General features: G+C 46.2%; 1 long non-coding RNA gene across 1 annotated transcript; it reads right to left on the minus strand.

Annotated features, from left to right (window-relative positions):
* Positions 1–467: 467 nt before the first annotated feature.
* Positions 468–877, minus strand: LOC143128121 (uncharacterized). Its single transcript, XR_012987822.1, has 2 exons — positions 792–877; positions 468–623 (listed from the first exon to the last, which is right to left on the minus strand). It is a non-coding gene; the product is annotated as an uncharacterized LOC143128121 (long non-coding RNA).
* Positions 878–4810: the final 3933 nt, after the last annotated feature.

Here is a 4810-nt window from a genome sequence, read left to right on the forward strand (position 1 = left end):
GTGGTACAAGTGGCTAGTGGACAGACAGTACCAAACATGGAGGGGGTGAAGAGGCAGACAGACTATGCAGAGAAGTCTATCTCTCCTCTTCCCTTAAGTGAGGCATTGAACAGTTCAATGGCCCTGGGGACAAATGACTTTCTCAGTCTGTCCGTTGCGCAAGGCAGTGAGCGAAGTCTCCAGCTGATCAGGCTCTTCTGCTTAACAATAGTGCTGTGGAGTGGGTGACACTTATTGTCCAAGATGTTGATCAATTTGTTCAGGGTCCTTTTGTCAGATAGTGAAGTGATGCACTCCAGTTCAGCTCCCACTACAGAGCCAGCTTTCCTTACCAGTCTGTCAATTCGCCCCACGAATAAAACACATTATCTATGTATCTATTTAATTTTAATTATGGTAGCCATAGTACATGTGAGATTACAACAATAATAATGAATGTAGTAATACAAACTAAAATGACTAATGAGTAAATGAATGAATGCCTTTATTGTTATTGCATTGGGTGTTTGTGGTGCTGATGGTGTTTGTGCTGCTGTTGGTGCTGCTCCTGCCACTGACACAGCTGCAGCTGGTACTGCTACTGTTGCTGGTGGTGCCTCAACAAACTGCTGCACATTCTCTGACTAAGGGAAAAGCGCATTGTTGTTAGATATGTATGTACAGGTGTCTTTAAACACAATGGTTGCACTTTAAATCATTCATCCTTCTCTTTATAAGTATTTTCTGTGTTTTTAAGGAATGAAGCAAAACTACAGCAATTTAGACAGCTTGATACAATTGTACATATATACCTGGAGATTGAAATCTGCATTAAAGGCTGGTAGTGGTGATGCTGCTGCTGGTAGTGATGCTGCTGCTGGTGCCCAGTGTCCTTGCCTCATGGGGGAGAGGTGTGGCTGGTGGGGGGGTGAGAGGCGCTGTGCCCCAGCGTCCTTGCCTCACGGGGGAGAAGGGTGGGGGGGAGAGGGGTGGGGGATGAGAGGCGCTGTGCCCCAGCGTCCTTCCCTCACGGGGGAGAGGGGCGCTGTGCCCCAGCGTCCTTACCTCATGGGGGAGAGGGGTGGCTGATGGGGGGGTGAGAGGCGCTGTGCCCCAACGTCCTTGCCTCACGGGGGGGGGGGGTGGGGGGGAGAGGGGTGGGGGATGAGAGGCGCTGTGCCCCAGTGTCCTTACCTCACGGGGGAGAGGGGTGGGGGGTGAGAGGCGCTGTGCCCCAGCGTCCTTGCCTCACGGGGGAGAGGGGTGGGGGGTGAGAGGCGCTGTGCCCCAGCGTCCTTACCTCATGGGGTGGGGTGGGGTGTTGTGGGGGTTGGAGGGGGTGAGAGGTGCAGCAGGTGTTTCTGCTGCTGCTGGTGTTGCTGGTGCTGGTGATGGGGGTGATGGTGGTGCCTCAACAGACTGCTGCAGCTCAACAGATTAAAGGAAAAGCGCATTATTGTTAGATATGTATGTACAAATCTGTTTTAGTCTGTAAAACACACTGGTATGCAAAAGGTTTTAGACAGGTTCATACAATTGTATATATACCTGGAGATTGTAATATGCATTGTATGAGCGTACCACCTGCCTCAGCTTTTCCGCAGTGAAAGCTTTACGCCCTTCACCTTTTCCTTTAAAAAATGCATCAACGTGTATCAAAATGAACATAGTGAGGAACAAAGTTAAAGTCAAATCATGTTGCAACAGCTGTGTGCATGCAGTTGAAACAGTAATAGCTGGTTATTCAATATTAACGTACCGTCACTGACTGAGGCAAAGGGCAACTCCTCAGGCCACCAAGGCAGTCTGTGTTGTGGCAAATATTCAGGTCGAGACAAACCCTGACTCAGTGCTGAGATAGAAGGGTGTTAAAGTGTAATCAGATTCAGTAGTCTGCATCATTTTGATCTTTAAATAAGGAAATTGAAAACATAGAATGCCAGTCATACCATGTTCTTTTATTAGACGGCCAATTGCCATCCGGCAATGTGTGCCACTAATATCAGGGTCAACGTATGGCCTCTCATCCCCCAAAGCATCTGTAAGACAGTACGCTCAGTGTCATTAAAAACAAATGTGGCGCCCCCTAGGGTACAGTTGACTACGCCACCCATTGAGCTAGATTAGTAGGGTAAGTGTCAGAGCAAGGGCAACTCTTGTCTTGTACACAACACAGGTTCTACAAAAGTAAAAATACAATCTTTATTAATAAATATTCTTGCAATGTCATTTAATGGTCACCGGGTAGGTAAAGCACATAGATACATGGGTACAATAAACACCCAACCATCGGCACAGCAGCCAGTAGCACCTTTGAGAAACATTAATGGGGGGCTAAGGTCTCAAGATCACATGTAAACAAAGGCACAAGACCTTCTTTAAGTGATACACGCTAGAGTTCAATGTACACACTGCAAACCTCACAGCACTCTGATGAACATGGTTTAAAGACGTGGTTTAGAGATTTACACTACACAGCACTCCAAACTTTAAGTGAAAACGAGTGAAAGAAACCCGCTTTCCCATGGAGTCTCCTACTCATGCGCTATCCTGGCCACACCGACCTAGGCTGACTGCGGAAGGGGAGGGGGATTAGGGAAGTAAAAAGTAAAGAAAAACCACTCTAGCCCGTGGCTACAATACATACACATACAACAACTACTACCCCACAGGCTAGAGGAAAAGAAATAAGAAATCAAGGAAACAAGGACAGGTACCTAAACAATGAGCAGCACACACACGCACATGCAATCACAGTATAGAGAACAGCAACTAGCGAAATGGTGTAGCTGTACAGATCTGTCGTAGGGGTTAACAATGCATCAGGGGTCAGTTTAAGTTTACAGGTCACATCCCACCGCAGACACAGTATTCAGCAGAGCTCGTTACACCGAGAACTGTTTTGGTATCACTCTGCCGTAACATGCTCGCCCACATCGGCTATTGTCTACCGCTGAGACTACCACGGCTCCGCCAGCGTCTGCTCCCCAACGCACTTAACACTCCAACACTAGTGATGTGCCCAAGCGAGGCTTCGGAGCTTGTGTCGAGCAGAAAGGGGCGTGCCAGATGAAGCCCCGGTTCGAGGCTTGTGTCGTTTCCATAAAAATCACGTGACTGATGACAAACGAGGCCTCGGTTTGTGAGTGTGACGTCTGAAGCTTCGTTTGGGACACACACCCACGTGACTGCTTCGGAATCTGATTCAAACATAGACTGTATATATAGAACTGGACAGTGTGGTTGCATTCAGCAGTGTTCTATGGAATTGAAGCCGCCGAGGCGACGCCATCTTGGAAAATTTGCAACCAATTTGAAGTGCGGCTGCGCAGCAGAAGTTGAAGCATGCGCAGTGAAGAGGAGTCGCGGTCAGGCACGCCCACTCAGTTGCCACTCAGCGAGTTAAACACGCCCTTTGTCAAGTGAAACCCGCCCCCTTCTCCTTTCCACAACGCAGGTCGACTTGGCGCCGAAGGCTAGCTGGCTGGATGAATTTTTTGCGGCTGTGAGTTAGCTAAAGAGTACAATCAACAATCGGTTTGTTCTTGTCTGGTAAGTGTTGCGTATCAACTGAAAAGTTTTTTTTTGTCTATTGTTTTTCTTAAATACGTCTAAGAGAGCTTATTATGTTGATTATAGACTGTGACAATTTAGTATGGTGAATACTAATGAGCTAACAACAGAAATACGGACAGCGAATTACATGCTAACGTTAGCAGCTACAAGGCTAAGTTAGTCGTTGAAGTGAAGATTAGCACACAGCTCCCGTAACAGTCGATGCATGATATACTTGGTTTTATTAGTTGTTGCTGTTTTCAAATATCTCAATCTTAACATGCCATCTCAACATGGAGTAACCATTGACTGTACATGGGGATTAATAACACTAGACAGTCAGTACAGTATATGATGTGATAAAGCAACGGTATGATGTGATAAAGCAACGCAAGTTAACGTTAACGTAATGTGAAGCATGGACCTCATCAACCCGTCATGTTAATGTAACTACTAGCCAGTTTGCCAGCGTTGCATTTTTTCTAACGTTAACGACAGACACCTCTGTTAGAGCTACTTCTGTGATGGTAGGTCGGTAGCATAGACTGTAAAAAATAGATCGGTAGGTCGATAGTTGTAGACCGCATAAGTGAATGATTGATAAATGAAATGCCTGCATTAAACACTACGCCAAGAACCAGTCACTTCCCAGGGATATCGGTGAACATTTGAGAAAGACCTTAGTTTGTCATCTAACGTCCATGATCAGTCATACTGATAACGTTATTTTTCAAGCTGACGCAAGTTAATAACATTCCCACCGCATATTTAAATGTGTAGTTAACATTAGGTAGGCTGTGAAGTTTATTGCACACATATATTTAATTAATTGGTATTAGTGGTGTTGAGTGCCTGATTAGATGCTTTGTAATGTTGTAAAATTGTCTGACTAACTTTATTGTAACTTTCCTTTTTGCAGGTAAGATGGCTGAATGTACTGGAGGTGGCGGCAAGGTGGTCTCCATGGTCTACATTAGTCTGCAAGCAAGGGAATGCCTACGTGAAGTGGTTTGGGTGGGGTGGTCTGAGGTGGCATGTCCTCCTCCTTTCTCCAAGTCCCCTGACATCCATCTCCCTGACATCACCCACCGTCACTGGATCAACCTGAAGCCCCTTATACATGGGACATGGCACAGCACCACTACGTTCTGAAAACACATGACTTTCAATAACTTGCGTGGCACCAAGAAAGGTCTGCCGCTGCTCTGAACCTTCTGTTAATGTGACATCATTCATACTTGAGGCTGTACACATCCCTTTGTTTCTATTTTCTTTA

Source organism: Alosa pseudoharengus, unplaced genomic scaffold, assembly GCF_046254945.1.
Source record: "Alosa pseudoharengus isolate Yale_2024_CS ecotype anadromous, Long Island Sound unplaced genomic scaffold, YU_APseudo_1.1 YU_APseudo_1.1_scf_17, whole genome shotgun sequence".
In the NCBI taxonomy this organism is placed as follows: domain Eukaryota; kingdom Metazoa; phylum Chordata; class Actinopteri; order Clupeiformes; family Clupeidae; genus Alosa; species Alosa pseudoharengus.